This window comes from Copadichromis virginalis, linkage group LG13 (genome assembly GCF_057382275.1).
Source record: "Copadichromis virginalis isolate Kocher_CV1m ecotype Utaka linkage group LG13, C_Virginalis_male_GT1.1, whole genome shotgun sequence".
In the NCBI taxonomy this organism is placed as follows: Eukaryota; Metazoa; Chordata; class Actinopteri; order Cichliformes; family Cichlidae; genus Copadichromis; species Copadichromis virginalis.
This window is the reverse complement of record NC_140630.1, coordinates 29,347,128-29,368,226: the sequence shown is the minus strand read 5'-3', so window position 1 is coordinate 29,368,226 and position 21,099 is coordinate 29,347,128. Positions and strand designations below refer to the sequence as shown.

At 41.1% G+C, this 21,099-nt stretch overlaps 1 long non-coding RNA gene across 3 annotated transcripts in view; it reads left to right on the top strand.

Moving 5' to 3' along the window:
• Positions 1-4,592, top strand: part of LOC146695920 (uncharacterized) — a 28,131-nt gene extending 23,539 nt beyond the window's left edge. The window contains exons 4-5 of one of the 3 annotated variants that reach the window (XR_014923473.1): positions 148-218; positions 4,283-4,592. This is a non-coding gene — a long non-coding RNA (uncharacterized LOC146695920). Of the gene's footprint in view, positions 1-144; positions 219-369; positions 1,083-4,282 lie in introns of those variants that run through there. The other 2 variants (XR_014923472.1, XR_014923474.1) reach the window with 2 other exon arrangements.
• Positions 4,593-21,099: the final 16,507 nt, after the last annotated feature.

Here is a 21,099-nt window from a genome sequence, read left to right as displayed (position 1 = left end):
TGTGTTGCTTAAAGTTGAGTACGAATGATTATCTGTGACAGACTGGTTACCTGTGCAGGTTTATACCCAGTGTAAACCCCTGTGCTAATGAAATGTGCTAATGTGCTAATGGTAACTGCCTTCTAAACTGAGTTTTTCTTGCAGTAGCAGTTTGCATGGTGTCCAGTCTGCCCTGAGTCTAACAGGAGAAGATGAAGAAAGCAGAAGTTAAAGAACAGGTATGCTAGTTACTCTGACTGCAAGCAGAGGTTAACATATGATAACAACACAATCACCGGACGTGATCATCAAATCTCCGACATTGTAAACGGGGGAATTTCAGATCATCTGTGAATCATTTCTGTGAACGAAAGCTTGTTCTGCTCATAGGTTCACATGGCTGAAGTCTATCTCAGCTATCACAGGGAGAGAGGCGAGGTCCACCTGAACAGGCCATCAGTCTTTCACAACAGATGGAAAACCACATTCTCAAGTCTACACCATTGTGTTTTTAGGCGTATCCTAACAAGTGTCTCATGGGATTGTGAGAGAGCACAAAACTCCTCAGAAAGACCCCTGCTGACATTTGACATTTGAACCCAGAGCCTTCTCGCTGCATGGAAAGAGTGGCAATTTCAGGGTCTAATCCTGCATTTTGTTTATTTATTTTTGCATCTACAGAGCAGCTGCATTAACACACTCACCTGGAGTGTCAGTTATCAGCCTTCTAACCTAAGCTTTGTCAGCTGGTTCAATCAGTGACACAAAAGTCTGACACATTATGACTTAAACTGGTTTTCACCCTGTTACTGTCAGGTATGATCTCTTCTCTTTCTTGGAAAAATAAACCAACCTAAACACACACAGTTGAATGCCACTTTTTTTGTCAATTACCCTGTACGGCCGTATGGATTCTGATGAAATGGAGTGTATGAGTTGTGACACACTGCTCTCTGGTTAGCTCATTGACTGAGTCAAGGTCTGTTTCGAGCCATTTTTCTCCAGCGTCCTTGCTGTATGTGCCAAACTCTAAGCAAAGCCTGCTGTTCTTACCATTTCTGGTAACACAATCCCACTTCATCTGGGTTAATAAGTGAAACCAACTGGGCTCTGTCTCTTTTTCCTCTTTGTGTGAGTGTGGGTTGGTAGGAGCTGGGAAATCGTGCACACACTTCAATAAAACTGTATTTTTAGATATCTGGTGCGTCGTTATTGTATTTGTCATTTACGCATGTGTAAATGACAAGTCTTAAAAGAATCTTATCAGGTTGAATTTCAGTGGACACACTGAAGGCTTTACAGTAAACTCTGTTAGTAGTATCGCCCTGGATGTTTTGATTCGTCCTTGCATGTGTGCTGGTGCATATGTAACTGTGGTTATTAAGTAATAAATGCCAACCAGATGTCCTATTTTTAGCAGAGCCAGTAAGGCTCACTCGTTCTCTCACAGTGAGGCCAGTGTTTGTTTCAGGACCGGAAGTGGGTGGTAGTGATTTGGTTTGTGTTTAACTTAAATCCATTTCTCTCTGTCACACACACACACACACACACACCCTCCACAGCTCCTTTTAGAGCTGTTTTTGTCCCTGAAAAGGGATCTTAGGAGACAGGGGAGGCCTCCTTGTTGAAAGGGATGATGTGACAGATGAGAGAACCTGTTCGGTGAAACGGAGAATGGATGTGCGGGCGTAGCTTATGCCCCTATCCTCTATACAATGCAGCATAACCAACCCCAGCCCTGCCCATATCCATAGACAGCCGTGTCTGATGGGCCTGACAACAACAGAAAAGGTGCAGAATTGCCATTGTGAGGGGGGAATTTTCCATGCCTTCACACTCCCCGTGCATGAGCCGGAGGCCTGTGCACATGTGCCTTCAGAAAACTTGTGAGAAAGCCTGCATGTGTCTGCACTTATGATTTAATGTATGATTTGATATACTACAACAGCATATACAAACCACATGTATAGATAACTGCTATGCAGTTGTGGGGAAACCCCTCACCCCCTCACACACACACACACACACACACACACACAGCATGTGTTGCCTGCACAGAGAAAGCCACACTAAGGGGTTAAAGAGGGATCAAAATTTTCTGTTGGAAAAAGAAGAGGGTGTAATAAAATGATTTCCCCAGGAGACTCTCCTGAGCTTTCCTCTGCTATCTATCTCTATATGTGTCCCTGAATTCCTCAACATTCCTAAGGATCAGTGTTAGGAAGCACAGTGTCCTGCCAACTGCGGGTAGATTTAATGCGTCTGCCACTCACTGTTGCAAAACCTTTGCACAGAGACGTGGTTATAGCACTTCCTTTCTCTCAAAGGCACGTCATCAGGATCCTCAGGTTCATGTAATCTGAATGTATCTATAAGCTTTTTTGTCAGTTTGTGTAAAATATACGTGTGCCGAAAACTGAAGCCAAAAGCCTGGTGGAGAGCGCCGCGGCCTAATGAAGCCAAGGATGGTGCCCATGCGGGAAACAAGGCTTCCACACCTGAGAGGTGAATCCGTGCAAACGAAAAAGTGAATGGTGCAGTAATTACTGGTTGGGATTCGGATAATTGAGGTGGAACAATTTGCGGTAAAACCACCAGCAGGCTGATTTCGTCTGGCAGGGGGAAGGGGGGCTCGACATGCACTCGAAGAGGGGAAATCCACCCTGTAAATGCAAGTGCGTGCTACAGCAAGCACTCCAACCAACTTGTACTGAACCAGCTGTGCTTCAGTCCAGATGTGCAAATGTGGCAAAATGCAAAATTTGAAACAAAGGTTGTAGTTTGGTCTGAATTTGCATGGAATAAAGAAATACAGTTGCATCACTGATAATGGATCAAAGCTAAACTTAATATAAGAGTAAAATTATTTCACCTGGGAGACTGGGTAGGGTTATGATGGCTAAATGTAAACCCTTAACAGATTGTGCTGCACCAACTGGACCTCACATACAAACAGTTGTTTTTCTCACTGATGCAAAGTTATTTTTGGAGAGAAAAAAATAGTTTTGGATGCTTCTCTGGGGTTCTGAGAAAATTAGAAAAAATTCTAGGAAATCCTTAAAACATATTCCAAAACACTGTAATCTGACTCTTGTACAACACTTTTGTAAATTTTTTTGAATTTGAACAAAACAGCAGGCACTAGTAGTACACACACTTACTCCCTGACCCATAACACAGTACCTCTGTTAAATAGCTCAGTTAATAAGGATGTTTACAGTGATTGGAACATCTGATGCCTCAGTGCAAGAAGAGGACCCTGAGCTGTCCCCTCTGTCCCCAGGTGTCCAGCTCTCTGTGGTCAGCATGGCAAGCCTCACTGCTTATTAAATATAGTTCCAAAAATGACATGATACTAACGTGCACCTGTGCAGCTTTCTAAATCTGTGTAGCATGTATCTGCATTAAATTCACAAACACATTCTGGAGCTAATTTAAATGAAAATGTAGTTTCCAGTTGCTGGAAACATTCAAAAGTCTCCTTTAAATTTGAAGATTATGGGTTTCTTTTCAAAAATGTGTTTAAGAAAAGTGTATTTCCAAGAAAAGCAAAGCGCGAACACGCAGCAACGTGTCTCGAATAAATCATTAAGAGCCGTATTCTCTCATGAGCTTACAAGCAAATGACATAATTCAATAGGAAATCATGCATTAGTTGGGGGAAAATTTCATTTGGATCAATGGAAGGTATTGATGTCAACATTAATGGCTAACCTGACTGTTGTAACCCAGTTTGTGATGAAGGGGAGGAAATACTGGGGGGGAGGGAGTTGAGAGAAGAGTCAGCCCTGTGTAGAGGCCTCTTTGTCTGGGGTGGACTACAGAGATGCAAGGCCTGCCCTGGTTCTGGGATCTGGAGGTCAGCCAGGGCTTGAGGGGGAGCCAAGAGTGCAGAAGTGGTCAGTCGGTCCCATACTGATACAAAGAGGCCATTCTGTGGACCGCAGGTCTGCGGCGGCCCGGGATTTGCACTGAGGATGTCAGATTTCAGAAGTGAGGTTGACACACACATAAAACGGACAGCGAACACACACACACCAGGACACACAGACAGTTTGGATTTGGGAGACAGACACTATCTCTACTTTAGGCTTCAAACTTTCCTTTTTGCTAAAGCATATAGTTAGGGCTGGACCAGGTGACCCTGAATCCTCCCTTAGTTATGCTGCAATAGACGTAGGCTGCCAGGGATTCCCATGATGCATTGAGTTTTTCCTTTCCAGTCACCAGTTTCTCACTCACTATGTGTTAATAGACCTCCCTGCATGGAATCACACAATTAATCTCTGTCTCTCTTCCACAGCATGTCTTTATCCTGTCTTCCTTCTCTCAACCCAACCGGTTGCAGCAGATGGCCCCGCCCCTTCCTGCGCCTGGTTCTGCTGGAGGTTTCTTCCTGTTAAAAGGGAGTTTTTCCTTCCCACTGTCGCCAAAGTGCTTGTTCATAGGGGGTCATATGATTGTTATTTTTTTCTCTGTATGTATTATTGTAGGATCTACCTTACAATATAAAGCACCTTGAGGCGACTGTTGTTGTGATTTGGCGCTGTATAAATAAAATTGAATTGAACTGAAACGGAAACAGTGATTTTCTATAACAATAAAAAAAAAATACACCCATTCATGTTTGCTATATTTGCTTTATTGCAGCTGTTGCACGTCCACATATGCATGTATGTTTAACACAATCTTGCTTTGGAGTGTTATGTAAGAAACACTCACCTGGGTCAGAAAAACGACAGATTTGTTCTCTCCTACTCAGTCCATCAACCCCCGACTCTGGTGCTTTCCTATAGATTCCAAATAGGGTCAGCTGTGTACTGGGTTAAACAGTCCCAGCCCCCAAAAGACCAGTTAATGAACCTTAATTGGCTTGATTAAAGCTTTATTAGGAACTACATGGAAAAGGAGAGCAGTCCTTGTAAAGATGACCTTTCACCTTTGAGCTTTAGCCCCTTCCTCCTTAGATGTGAGAAACCTGGGAAGCAGCAATAAAATAACCAGACTGCTGTGTGTGTGTGTGTGTGTGTGTGTGTGTGTGTGTGTGTGTGTTGGTACATAGGTGGATGAGTTGTGATTGTGTCCTTTTGACATAGAGCAGGCTTGGCCTCCCTGCTGCTTTAACTCTTAGGACAGAGCTCACACACCCTTCTACACTCGTGTATGGTCGTGTATGCTAACCAAGTCTCCCTCTCATAAGAGAACGTTTACAGGATCATTCTTTTAGAGAGTTCCCATGTGTTGTTAATACAGCGCCATGCAATCAGGACTTTTCAATGTTCAAAATCGCAAGCGTAAAAGCCCAGAAAGTATTCTGAAGGCTGACACGTCTCACTGCAGAAACTGCGTCCCAGTACATCGACATTTGGCTAGTTTTAACAACAATCGCATGCCCTCCCCCCTCCCCTTTCTTATTCTTGGCAAGGCAAGTATGTCAAACATCAAGTGCACCACGGGACATAATGCTTACACTGGGGTAAGATAAATTTTAATGATTCGAGTTGGGAAATTGTATTATTGCATCAGGGAATATAAATGACATGAAAAAAAGGGAATATGTGGGGATACGGCCAGTGGGATTATATAAATGCAATCAGTGCACAAATTCTCTGGGAACATGTGCTGTAGACGAATGACTGAACGGACAACAACATCAGAGGAGCTGGATAGGGGGGGGGGGGAAAGTAGATCTGAAAGATATTCATCATATTGACAAAATTTAGGCAGAATTTAGACCTTGTGATGCAAATAGTTTTACTACCGAGCACAAAAGAAATGTTCAATGACTCACTCTGTGTGGTCTGTCTGCAGTACAAATAAATCAGATTCATGTTGTGTGATTTTAGTCCTCCATAAATTCTCCGTCTAAGCTTTATTGGGTTAGAAAATGTGTGGTCCTTGTTGCACAACCGCAGAAACGTTTCAACTGCAGTTTTACAAACCCACCTGCTCACTTGTAACAGCCACTCCTAAAATCTTCTGTCATTGTAGATTGCTTAATATGCTTGACTAAGGGTGACGCCAATATGGCCTGTCACAGTATCAAATGTATTAGTCTATTATTTTTGTGGTCAAGCTAATAATATTAGAATGATATCTATAAAAACAAATTACATGGAAGCGGCTTCTCTGGAGTGGACACTGTACCTTACCGGTAGAAAAACATTTTAAAAAACAACTATATAATTACACCGAACAAAAATATAAATGCAACACTTTTGTTTTGGCTCCCATTTTTCATGAGCTGAACTCAAACATCTAAAAAAATGTCTACATACACAAAAGACCCACGACTCGCAAATGTTCTCACATCTGTCTAAATCTGTGTTAGTGAGCACTTCTCCTTTACCAAGATAATCCGTCCCACCTCACAGGTGTGGCGTATCAAGGGGCTGATTAGACATCATGAATATTGTACAGGTGTGCCTCAGACTGCCCACAATAAAAGGCCACTTTGAAATGTGCACAATTTTGCTTTATGGGGGGGGCAGAGGGGCAGAAAACCAGTCTGTATCTGGTGTGGCCACCATTTGCCTCACGCAGGGCAACACATCTCCGTTGCAGAGAGTTGATCAGGTTGTTGACTGCGGCCTGTGGAATGTTGGTCCACTCCTCTTCAACAGCTGTGTGAAGTTGCTGAATATTGGCAGGAACTGGAACACGCTGTCGTATACGCCGATCCAGAGCATCCCAAACATGCTCAATGGGAGACATGCCTGTTGAGTATGCTGGCCATGCAAGTACTGAGATGTATTCAGATTCCAGGAATTGTGTACAGATCCTTGTAATGTGGAGCCGTGCGTTATCATGCTGTAACATGAGGTGATGGTCGTGGATGAATGTCAAACAATGGGCCTCAGGATCTCATCACGGTACCTCCGTGCATTCAAAATGCCATCAATAAAATGCACCTGTGTTTGTTGTCCGTAATATACGCCTGCCCATACCAGAACCCCACCGCCACCATGATCCACAACGTTGACGTCAGCAAGCCGCTCACCACACGCTCCTGTTAAAATGAAGTTTTTCCTTTCAACTGTCACCAAGTGCTTGGTTATAGGGGTCATTTTGATTGTTGGGGTTTTTCTTTCTTCTTTTTCCCTTTAGAGGGGATTGTTGCAATTTGGGTTTGGGTTGGTACTCAAAAAAGTAATGTATTACACATTTCTTGTTACTTTTCTTGATGCAGTACTTTACTTGATTACTCACCAGAGAAGGCAGTTTGTTACACTGTTACCTGTTCAAGTTCATGATCTGGCTAACAGCTTACCTTCATACCAACTGGGCTGGGATCACTAACAGTAAAAGTTATCATAACTAGCTAGCTAGTTAGCTCGCTTTGTGTTAGCAAACATCTGCACAGACAGCATGCTAAGTCCCAAAGTTCTGTTAGCAGTATAATGTAGTAGTTTCTGTCCTGGATGCTTGTGCTTCCAGTTTGTGAAGCAACCAGTTTTTTAGTGCTTTCCTTTGTGCACTAAAAAGAAATGTCCATATCCCCTCCCCTGACTGTAGTGTGTTCAGTGTTCAGGAAGGCAAAAGGATATTTCTCTGATTTTTTTTCTACGTGCAGATAACTGAAGAGCTTTTCTAACCCTAGTAATTAATGAATAATTGTGACTGTAATGCATTACATTACTGCATTACTGGAAAAATGCAATGTGATTACCCAACATTGGATTTGGTGGTATAAAATACAATTCAGTTGAATATTTGGATGGCAGAGTGGAGGACAGTATAAGCTAATGCTAGCTAATGCTAGCAACCTCTCCAATTAGTTAGAACCTGTGCATTCACTTTAATGTAAAGATGAAATACAGCATAATAAAATACTAGAAAAAGCCTTATTCAAAGAAACTGTGCAAAAACTGTAACTGTATTAATGTGAGTTTAGTAACTCGAGTTACCAGGTGTGAAGCCTAAGTGGATAAACCTGTGAGCCTCATACCTTAACAAAATTCAAACTGTTTAATAGTAAAATAAATCACCTGCTATAGAGCTGTTATGAAGAGGTAAGCTCTTAGCTATATTGACACAAAGGATTTTTTTGCACCAGGTTGCATAAATGTTATTTTTTATGGCTGAAGCTGGGCATTAACATAAGAGTCTTCAAGGATTGTGTCTTGGGACCAGCCTCAAGTGGACACTGGAGGAACTTTCACGTTTATTTTTCAGTCCCAGAGGTTGCTGTTTGCTTTTGAACGGTCATCAGTTGGAGCCGGCATCCATGTTCACTGCATTAGCTCCAGCCACAAATATTCGGCATGTAAGCTGTCTAAAAATGGCATCAGAGCTGCAGAGTTGCTTAAAATAATCACAAGGGGTTTTTGTTTTTTTTGCATTGACAGCAGAATAAGCAGAATATGACAAACATATTTTGACACTCAAAATGCAAAAATATGAGAACAGTGTGTGTGTGTATCTAAAATGACATGTAGAAATATGTGTGAAATGGTTGAGGTCAGCCTGGCCTGGAGGTGATCTCTGGAGTGACAGCTGAATCATTCCACCTGGAGTGTGTGTGTCTGAGTATTTGTGCGCTTTATAGCCTGTGAAATGAAGATGGGGGTAAGGTGACGCAGAGAAGAAGGGGCAACGAGGTCATGAGATAATCAACCCCTGATCAACTCCACTCGCAAACACATACACACACTGGCTGTCTTAGACCTGAGATAACTGAGTCAAAAGCCCCGGGGTCAGAGGTCAGAGCCCTAGTTCATAGAGAACACATGGAAGGGATAAAGAGGCTCTGGATTCCATAAAGCATGAGCATGAGACTTATTTATGGCTGCGGGGAAAACATCACAACCCAAATCCCTGCTCTACCTCCTTTCCTGTCCGTTCTGCTCCCTCGCTGACGGAAATATGGATATAGCGAGGGAGGGGAGAGGGCGAAATGATCTCTAAAAGCAGTTCTGGTTCTCTCTACTTCCTGTCCCAACAACTTAATTTCAAAGGCTCTCAGAGGAGGGGGTCCTCAAACTTTCACTGAAAAAGGAAACAAAACAGGGAGATTTTAAACAGTCAAACTGTGTCAGCCACAAACTGAACCAGTAAAGGAAAGCCATGTGAGAGCAAAACAGTACAACAGTGGGGTATTGTGACAAGAAGTGGTTTTGATTTAGACCACAGAAACTAATGGCATGCTGTTTGCCTGCTAAAAGGCACAGGGCCATTTTGTTGTTTGGTGCACATTAAGTCATGGGCTGACTCACACATACACATTGAACTCTGTGGGTTTCATTTTCTTACATATCCGTTTCTGATATTTTTAACATTAACTATAATCTGTTTCCTGTGCAGTGTCTCTGCAGTCACGGTGTTAGGCAACCGTGCAACTGTGTTTGTTCCAGTGGTGAAAAGCTGAGGAGGACAAGCACAAAGCCACCCCCTGGCTTCATGTTATATTATATTAGTTGGCTACTTGAGTGCATTTTTCTCTGGTCAATGTAAACTTAAGCAGGGAGACAAGAACAGCTCTAGTCATTTGGATGAATTGTCCTTTTAACATCTCAGGGAGAGCGGCACCACATGTCGGAGCCCGACGTCCCACAACACAATAATGACACCCCAAAATAAATGAATTCCCAGGCTGCCATGTTATTTACTAATGCTTAGAGAGGTCACACTCTGTGCACGCAAATGTATTATATTATCTACTCTAAATACTGACTTTAAATGTAAGGAGGGCTAAAACAGGGACTGCTTAGTGGTGAGGTGGTTAGCCTTAAATCAGATAAGCATTTAAGAAAATGGATGGATGGACTGACTGAAGGAAAGTCAGTTTTCCTCACAGCTGGGATGGAGGTCGGACTCATGAGGAAGTTGATGTGTAAGAATTCACAGAACAGAAAAAAATTATGACTGTAACCTGATTCAAAGAAATAAATTATTGCTAAAGTTAGTGCTCTTTTATTCCTGGCATAAATATGACCAATTTTGATGCAATTATTCATAACACTGCAAAAATGAAGCACGTGATTAGTTCTTCCGTCTGTGCACTCACATGTTGAGAAATTATCTTAGTAGCTTATGTGAGTCCTGTTGCAGCTACCTCATCTAAGGCTAAACTAGAAAGATAAGCTGTTTGTAATCTTTGGACAAAAGAAGTCCAGTAAGTACGATAAAATATCCTCTCTTTTGTATCTGGTGCTGCAGTCCTTTATCCATATTCAGTGTTGGGGAGTGACAGAGTACATGTACTGGCGTTACCTATTTAAAATACAAAATATGAGTAACTGTATTCTGTTACAGTTACCGTTTAAAGGTGGTATTCACAATACAGTTACTTTGTTAAAATAAAGGGATTACCCAGCAGTCTTTTCCTGTTTCATATGTTAGGCTGTCTCCTCTCTATTTTTGGTAATTCCACGCCGGTGGAAACCCCAACAAAACCTCTACTTGCGGCCGCATAATGACATGAAGAAATATTTTTTTAAATTATTGTTCAAAAAATTTTTTAATATGAAGGCAATAGGCAGAGTGTTGCAAGCATAGCCTAAAGAATGTAGCCTCATGGGCAGTGTAGCCCAGTTGTAAGTGAGCTATTAAGACTCGACTGTACACTGTGTTCATGTTTTCCTCCAAAACAATAAGTTCCGTTGGAGCAGCCTTTCAACGCCTCTCTCTGTCTCTCGCTAGCAAAGTTCACCCAGACACAAAGTAAAGCTAGTTTTCAGCTACGAGCCCGACACGAACCCGACATATTAACCAGAGGTCCCTTTGCTACGGTTCGGAGCAGCAGACCTGTTTTATATACGCGCAGAATAGTTTTCTATAGATCGCTGCAAAAAGTGCAGCATTACCTAATGTCCACCCTACTGTTACTCATTTATATTAAGATTTAAATATCTAGTTGGTATTGCTATGTCAAGTAACCTTCAGTAATAGTAATAAATCACACAGAAATAGTACATTCATGTAGTTATAAAAAGTATGATAATATATTAAGTAATCCAAAGTATTCAGAATACGTTAATCTCATTGAGTAACGTAGCGGAATACGTTACAGAATACATTTCAGGGCATGTAATCTGTAATCTGTAGTGGAATACATTTTAAAAGTAACCTTCCCAACACTGTCCATACCAGGGTCAAGTGCCAGATGACGCATGCTGTGGTTCCCCAGACCAAATCCAGTTTCTTCTTTAGTAACAGTTCATCAGGGTTGTTGCAACACACTAACTATCTGCATGAACATAGCTCACAGGGATCTGTGACAATTAAAGAATCTGTGTTTACCTACCTGACATTCTGCAGTATGATAAGCAGCTGTAATGAGCATGAAAAATGAGATGAAAAAATCCAAGCCAAAAAGTAATGTTTAAAACATTAAATCAATACCAAATCGACACACAGAGCTAAACAAAAAATATATATATAATATGCTTTTTTCAGTCCTTCTTCCAACTTTGGAATTATAGAATCAATGAAAGTAAAAAATTTGCATTTCAGCTCTTTCTATGAAGATGGCGTATAAACTACCAGTCAGAAGTTTGGACACACTGGGGGTTTTTTTTAAACAATTTTCTCATTTTCATGACTATTTAGATTATAGATTCTCTCTGAAGGCATCAAATCTATGAATGAACACATATGGAATTATGAAGTAAACAAAAAAGAAGCAAAAAATAGCCGCCCTTTGCTTTGATTACTGCTTTGCACACTCTTGGCATTCTCTCGATCAGCTTCATGAGGTCATCACCTGAAATGGTTTTCCAACAGTCTTGAAGAAGTTCCCAGAGATGCACTTGAGCACTTGTTGGCACTTTTGCCTTAACTCTGCGGTCCATCTCATCCCAAACCATCTCAATGAGGCCAGGCTGTCTGGCGCAGCACACCATGAAGCACTCAATTCTTCACTGTGGGAACCATGCACGTAGAGACCATCCATTCATCTTTTCTGCGTCACATGAAGACACACAGAGTGGAACCAAAGATCTCAAATCTGGAGTCATCTGACCAAAGCACAGATTTCCACTTGTGTTTCTTGGTCCAAACAAATCTCTTCTGCTTGTTGCTTTTCCTTAGTTGTGGTTTCTATTTGACCATAAAGGCCTGATTCACACAGTCTGCTCTGAACAGTTGATGTAGAGATGTGTCTGCTACTGGAGCTCTGTGTGGCATTTATCTGGGCTCTAATCTGAGGTGCTGTTAAATTGTGATTTCTGAGGCTGGTGACTCGGATGAGTTTATCCTCAGCAGCAGAGGTGACTCCTGTTCTTTCTTTCCTGGGGCGGTCCTCATTAGAGCCAGTTTCATCAAAGCGCTTGATGGTTTTTGCGACTGCAATTGAGGACCCATTCAAAGCTTTAGCAATTTTCCGGACGGACTGACCTTCAGTTCTTAAAGTAATGATGGACTGTTGTTTCTCTTTACTTCTTGCCATAATATGAATTCTAACAGTTGTTAAAAAGGGCTTTCAGCAGTGTACCAACCTGACAAAAGGCAAGAAATTCCACAAATGAACCCTGACAAGGCACACCTGAAAACCATTTCAGGTGACATGAAGCTCAATGACAGAAGTCCAAGGGTTTACAGCACCATCAACAAAGCAAAGGGTGGCTACTTTCATCCAAAATATAAGACATGTTTAATTTATCACTTTTCTCTTTGCTACATATTTCCATATATCTGGCTTCAGGTATTTGATGTCTTTAGTATCTATCTACTTTGTAGAACGTAGAAAAAAAAATCATTAAATGAGAAGGTGTGTCCAAATTATTGACTAGTGGTGTATTTTGCAAGTTCTCCTCTGACCCTAAAGGAGATTTACAGAGATAGAAGGAGTTAGGCCCCAAGGAGACATAAAAGGAAACAAGATTTACATCAGGAAAAGACGGACTTGACAGTGGCCATCTGTCCTGCTTTGGTTTTTCTGCTGTAGCTCGATGAAAGGTAGTAACCACGAACACATACAAAGACAAAGACACAAAAATAAGGTAATTGCCATTCTTCCTATTTTCAGTGTCTTCTGCCTCCCTGTGCAAGTATCTGTGTGTGTGTGTGTGCAGGAGGATGTGTGTGTCTGCGGTAGTCGTCAGGTCATTGGGCTCATCACCTAAGGGGTTGTGAGACAATAGCGGTGAGATAATGAAGACAAGAGCGAGCGACAGAGGCTGATGGAGAACAATGCAGCGGTAATGGTTCTGGCACGGTGTGTGGAGTTTACTGTTGCTCACTGGGATGCTTCCTTCCTGTCCTGCTTTATCAACACACAGGAAAGAACAACAACAACCGCCCACCACCACCTGCTCTCTCATCTTCTCTTCTGGTTGTCATTTCTTATTTTTCTTCACTTTCTTTCTTCTCATTCGTCCTGTTTTCTCAGCTTTCCTCTTTTGTCTGTAATTTTCACTTTCAACTCTTCTTTAACTGCTTCCATGTATCCTCTGACCCAGTAAAGATCATCCTTTTGAAAAGTATCTACTATTTACTATTTGCTGAGAATGAGTGGTAGAGGAATGTCTTTTAGAACTATTGCTATTGTCAAAGTCTATATAAAATATTAAAAATAAAATTTAACTATTTCCCATCACTTTCATATGGATTAATATTTCTGCTGCAGACATTTAAGGTTGACTATTAAACACTTCTACATTAATGCATCATATTCAGTAAAATCATCCTGTAAAGACCACAACATCTTTTAATCAGCTCAGAAACAAAATAAAAGGCTGCACTGTACAATTAATTGCCAATATCCAAGGTGGGATTAAACATTGATTCTTAATGAAAAATGAAGTTGGTGTATTAGTAAAACAGTGAGTTAAACTTTGAGAGATGTTAATCTAAAAGCATTGGCGTACATTGGTCTATCTGTTCAACTTGCAGTGATTTAAAGGATGGATGCAAATAAACACGGTTTGCATCATCATGTCACGGTCCGCTGTGACGGACCGAGTGGAGAATGCGTGTAATGGACCCAGGTGCGTACACGAGTGAGCAGACGGGAGTGAGCTTTAACAGAAGGTGAGCCTTTAATATGGCTGAAAACAAGGTGTACAAATACAGCAGGGATAACGTGGCTAAACAGAAACCTGAACTGGGAACAAACGATGGTGAGGCTATGGCTTGGAAGACAACAGACCAGGCATGGAAACACGGAGGGTGGGAACACAGACGACGCGACGCAGACTGTATGAAACACAGAGACTAAATACACATGAGGGATGATCAGGGGAAGTGACCACACATGGGAACGCAGCTGACACACATGAACGACAGGACAGGAGGAGTAAAACTGAATACACTGACAGTGAATGCAGGCCTTCAAAGTAAAACAGGAAACATGAGACATGAACCGGGGAGACGTAGTACAGGGGGAGGTGACATAACTGACAGCATGAACTTGACAGTACAAGACACACAGACATAAACACACGAAGGGCAACGGAGACGTAATGCAGGGGTGATATATACAAATGGCTGGACTACCTTAGAGAACCTAAACAAATGATAAACATCAAAATAGGCTAAGCATAACACACTGGGTCACACGACCCAGGACCATGACACATCAGTGTTTAAGACAACAGTAGATATGTTTGGTCTGTTTTAATTGATGTCTGTTTTTGGTATAAAAGTAAAAAAAAATACTCACTAAAACAGTCACAACTGAGCATGAAGCGTTTAAAAATTGAACTAATTATTTAAGTGATTAAGAGCTATTTTAAAGTGTTATTCATTTTGCTCCAAAACACATTTTCAATGCTGCTGAAAGTATGAGGCCCTTTGTGCTTTACACAGTATCACATTAGTTTGCCAAGTGTTGCTAACATTAGCATTGCTTGTACAACAGGGCTCTTGGTTTGCAGCCTTAGGTCCTCCGGCCTAAGCAGAAAAAAGCTGACATATTTACTCCTCTCAAGTGCTTAAATGACAGTTTATGCTGATGTATGCTGATGTAGCCTTCATATATATATATATATATATATATATATATATATATATATATATATATATATATATATATATATATATATATATATATAGCTTTTTTCTGCTTAGGTCCTCCGGCCTAAGCAGAAAAAAGCTGACATATTTACTCCTCTCAAGTGCTTAAATGACAGTTTATGCTGATGTAGCCTTCATATATATATATATATATATATATATATATATATATATATATATATATATATATATATATATTAGGGGTGCAACGATACACAAAATTCACGGTTCGGTTCGATACTTTGGTGTCACGGTTCGATATTTTTTCGATACAAAAAAAATGTTCATGCCTTTTTAATTTGTCATTTATTAAAATTATAAATATATATTTTAACTCAAAAGTACAGTTTTTAAATGTAACCCTAACCCTTGTGCGTGTTTTTTATTTTGACAGTGAATGCGCACCTGCGGACCACTTATGTGCAGCCCTGGTTATTTAGCTCGTCATATTGCAGCCACAGAAATTATTTTGTCCATGAAACCATAAAGCTGCACTTTCTTTTTGCCTTATAGTCTGATTTGTCATAACTTCTCCGTTTTGTGGTAAGCTTTTCTTTGGCTGTCACTTCTTCACCCTGACCTGTCTTATTTGGCTCAGCAGAACTAAAATATATATCCTGCTGCTTTTACACACACACACATAAGCTCAGCGATTCTCTGCGCATCAACCTCTCACATGTGTAAGCTGCGGGAGATTTCACTTGTCATGTTTGCATAGTAAGCTAACGATTAATAAGACGATGTCAGAGGAATTGGTGCACAAATTATCATCACTCACAGATCAGTGCTGTCGCTCTCTATACACAGTTCGCACGATTGCAAAGTGAAAGCAAAAAAACAAGCGCAAATTCAAACGCGATTTCAATATGTCACATATTGACAGTGGCTCACCGATGCCAATGACATAATTACCCAGCTACATTTCTGAAAGAATGCAAAAGCATTGACATATATTTTTCCTACAATAGCCCGACGGGCAGGGCAGAGATAGAGTTTGGTAGCCCGACTGAAAAAAATCGCTAGTTCCAGGACGTCGGGCTAGCGATATTGCGAGCCCTGTATCTGATTGAGGAATCACTCATCTTTGGAAAAGAGAGTTTATTACAGAGAAATGTCTCTTTCCAAAATAAAAGCTATACTATCCGCTTCTTCTGGGCTATATTCTCAGCAGCATAAGGAGAATCATGTGCTAACAGCTGTCTAAATGACTCGGCTAAAGTTAGTAGCATGCTTGTTGTTTTTGTCTTTGCACTAGGATGATGTCGGCGTAAATGTGCAGTCATATTCGTTGTGTTCCCACTAGTGCTTTCAGGTTAATCTCGTTGAAATGACCTTAACGCCACAACACGGCAAATCTCCGTTAACGAGCTACTGCCGATCGCCCCGTGTGTGGGGCTAGACGGCCAACACGTTAACGAGCTAACTGCGCTAACACACTAGTTCCCACCCATGTAATTGAGCATTGCATGGCACATCCAACATACTGTTTTACTTTAGTCCATGACTCGCTTACCTTCAGGGTCATACGTCACATGAAAACCAAAATAATTCCAGACGCCAGATCTGAATGAGGGTGGGGGAGGTCCATGTGTCTTGCTAGCTTGCCCTGCGCTCTTCCTTCTGACTATGCTGTCTGTGTTGAGCGCTCAGTGGATCTGCGCTCGACAGTGCAGTCTAGGCGGAGTAGTCGAACGCAGATTCACTGAGCGCTCAACACAGACAGCATCGTCGGAAGGAAAGTTGATAAAATAAATTACAAATGTTGTATTGTTCGATACATATGCGTACCGAACCGAAAGCACTGTATCGAACGGTTCAATATCGATACGAATATCGTTGCACCCCTAATATATATATATATATATATATAGATAGATATACATTGGGAAGATGGCCCCAACTGACCGAGTGCTCAGTGAATACCTCAGGCAGCAGAAACCCAAGAAAGAGGAGGGAGACGAGGAACCATCATGGAAGGACAGGCCTCTGCACAGTATGTACCACCGGCAGATAGAGGAGGTGGCTGATATCCAGAAATCCTACCAGTGGCTGGACAAAGCTGGACTGAAAGACAGCACAGAGGCACTAATCATGGCAGCACAAGAACAAGCTCTGAGTACAAGATCCATAGAGGCTGGGGTCTATCACACCAGGCAAGACCCCAGGTGCAGGCTGTGTAAAGATGCCCCAGAGACAACCCAGCACATAACAGCAGGGTGCAAGATGCTAGCAGGCAAGGCATACATGGAACGCCATAACCAAGTGGCCGGCATAGTGTACAGGAACATCTGTGCCGAGTATAACCTGGAAGTCCCGAGGTCAAAATGGGAGATGCCCCCAAGGGTGGTGGAGAATGACCGAGCTAAGATCCTGTGGGACTTCCAGATACAGACGGACAAAATGGTGGTGGCTAACCAACCGGACATAGTGGTGGTAGACAAACAGAAGAAGACGGCCGTAGTGATCGATGTAGCGGTTCCGAATGACAGCAATATCAGGAAGAAGGAACACGAGAAGCTGGAGAAATACCAAGGGCTCAGAGAAGAGCTCGAGAGGATGTGGAGGGTGAAGGTAACGGTGGTCCCCGTGGTAATCGGAGCACTAGGTGCGGTGACTCCCAAGCTAGGCGAGTGGCTCCAGCAGATCCCGGGAATAACATCGGAGATATCTGTCCAGAAGAGCGCAGTCCTGGGAACAGCTAAGATACTGCGCAGGACCCTCAAGCTCCCAGGCCTCTGGTAGAGGACCCGAGCTTGAAGGATAAACCGCCCGCAGGGGCGTGCTGGGTGTTTTTATATATATATATATATATATATGTATATATATATATATATATATATATATATATATATATATATATATATATATACGCAGACAACCATGGATACAGAACACAAACAGACCAGACAAGACCCGAGGAAAACAAACACATAGACACTGAAGCCAGAACACAGATTAGACTAATATAGACTGGGCACAAAAGGTGAACTAACGTAATAAAACAACAACTCAAGAATTATAAACAGTGTTGGTCAAGTTACTTGAAAAAAGTAATCAGTAACTAATTACTGATTACTTCCCCAAAAAAGTAATCCTGTTACTTTACTGATTACTTATTTTCAAAAGTAATTAATTACTTAGTTACTTAGTTACTTTTTAAAAACACGATTTACAACCTGAAGAGGCGATAAAGCGATAGATCTTTCAGCCCAATTCTACTTTTTCTACATAATCCATCATACACAATGTAATCAAATGGAAAAGTCTCTTTTTTTTTAACTTGTTTTATCAGTTTTAATCTTTTAACTTTATGCATCAAGCAAAAACTTTAATATATGCAACATTCTCTCACTGGAAGAAATTTGTTTAATATTTAAACCTATTCTCTGCACATTCCAGCACATAAAATAAAATATTTTTTGTGTTTACACTCACTCTTTCAAATAGATGCAAGTAAAACACAGCAGAAAATAAATAAAGTCAAAGACTCAGCGTTCCTGTTGCTCTATTTTCACCTGTAAAGCAGGACTGGACCATGGGATACATTGAGCCCAGCTTAGAGCTAAGTAGCTTTGTTCAAATAGAGCATTTGGTATCTGATTTATGTAATGTTATGTGATCATGTTTTTCCTTTTACGGCTCATTGGCCACAGGGCTAATAATCTTGAAACGGTATAAAATTTAAATTTAAAGTGTCCTGCAACCCCCCCCCAATATGCCTTGTTTTCCCCTCTTCTGTATCCTGTCCTTTATTTTCCCTCTCCCTGCTTTGTTTTCATTCTGTGAGGGGAAGTAGGAGACCTCTTCAGTATGGGAGGCTGCATGCTGTTCACGGCCCACCTTCCACTCTCTACCTTAATCCGGCTCATAATCTTCATCTCTTGTTTATCTATGCTAACACTCCCTCTCTCATTTCAAAGCACCCTGAGGTGAGCTGGGAAGGGAGTGCAAAGAGGAAGGCCTCCCTGGGGTTACAATAATAACTTAGCTGCCTTAAAACTCATGCGATTTGCTGCCTGTTTTACCCAAACTGATTGTATGTGTGTGTACAGTCTTAACGCCTCTTCAGGAAACACTGTCTGAGTCTTGAGAGAGGACAAAACTGTTGCCCTTGAACCCTCTGGAGATGGAGGGTAAGAAGCTGAGTGTTACAGAATGTTGTGTTTTCAGAGGACAGGCGGTACAGACGTGGAAGGACAGGAGGGTGCGTTTGTGGTGGGAAAGTATTTTTAAATATTTTCCTGCTTTTATGCTTTGGTGCCTTCATTGTTCTTTCCTGAGGCTCCTGAACTTAAGAGGTTTGAAACCACACTTAACAAGCATTAGTACAAAGCCATGCATACCAACAGCAAAAGGAGAAAAACAAAGTACATCTAATATGGCATGACTGTAAATGATTTATTGGTGCAATCACTATTCTCATCCACTTTAATATGAGTAGAGGTGAAGGAATAACAGGGTAAAAAACATATCCTTGACATTCTTCTCCCTAGCCATGTATTTGGCTACATCACTATGTTCTTGGTTTATGCTTACAGATGGACTTTCTTGGAAGACTTAAAATAGGCTTCAGAACCGTGACCTACCACATCTCAGCATTTTTAGATATGACAACACAGCAGTCTTCAGATCTCTCTGGGTGGCTGTGTTTCAGTAGGTATATCGGTAGTTCACCAATCAGATGTTTGGTGGTTTAGTATGTGGCTCAAATTGTCCATAGATAAGATACTCTGGTTTGTGTTATAGATGACACATATAGAGTAAAAGGGCTGAGTGAGAGTAGGTAAATTGCTAGGTTTTCTGACTTTTTTCTAAGTAATCACTGGGGATGTCCCTAACTCAGCACTTTGGGTAAATATATGCATATTTCTTTTCATTGCTGTTCTCCCAAGTCTGCAATCAGGAACAACCAACAAAACCTTTTTTGGCACAGAAAAGTCCTTTATTCTTTTTTGAAAGCATAACGCCAAACCCTACACCCTACCCCTTAGGATAAGGGTAGGGTGTAGGGTTAGGAGTTATGGTTATGATTGTTACATGACGATGTAGACCTCAGAGGGTTAATCTGTTTCAGCCTAGATGTTGCTGTTCAAATCCAAAAGATGAAACCAGCAGCATGTCGAGATTCCTAAGGATGGCACATTAATTGAGGAAGTAACTTGGCACTATGACTAGCATTGCTGTGCTTCATTTTGATTTCTTCAACTTTGGAAGGGTTGCAGTTTTTAGAACACACACAGCAAATGTTATGTGTGTTATTAAGACATTGTTACAAGTAAGCAAGAATTTTGAAATGGACATTTTCCCAAGTATCGCATATTCTTTCTGATAGGGATAAGAAAACTCGCAAGTATGTCATACTCGAACAGTGGAGTTCGTCCTTTTGGCTAGTCGAAGAGGTGTTACTGACTAAATTCAGATATTTTAAGGTTAAAAAAATAATGAATGTATTGAGAGTTAAATAAATGATGCAACATTTTTCTTTCCATTCAGATCCAGTGATAGACTAACAGCAGAGACTTATCCTTTTCTTGCAGTGGCTCCCTAAAGCTAACCCCAATGACCTTCTAACCCTTACAGCTGTAAAGAGATTAAATATTTTCTAGTTCCACTGGTCTCTGAAAGTCACATTATTAGTCACATTGTTAAGAACAGCAAAACCACTTTGTCCATTAGAACTAAAAGATACAGTATCAGGTCCTGAAGAGGATGAACCCTGAAGTTTTTGAAAAGTGACGAGTCACACTGAAAATGAGCCTGACTTCCTTCTAAAAAAAAAAAAAAAAAAAAAGGTTATGCTATATTACTGCAGCACACAGAAACAACATTTGGGTAATATAAAGAACTTAGTAAGCCTTATTTGACTAACAGTGTGCACCCAAGGCTCAGTCATTCATCTGTTTATTTCTGTTTGCCTCATAGTGCCAGTTAATTTACTAACCACTACGTTATGGGGATCTGAACACACATATTTAGCACTTGTAACAGTGGGTAGGATTGTAACCGCAAGCAGTGTTAATGCTCTATCCACAGTACAGGTGCACCTCATTTAGTATATGAGTCAGTTAGAGAGAGATTACTCTGAGATAAAGAGACTCTTTGGGGACACGTGATTTTCTGTTTTCTTCATTTCTGCTCTTTTGAAAAAAAGAAGAAAAAAATATA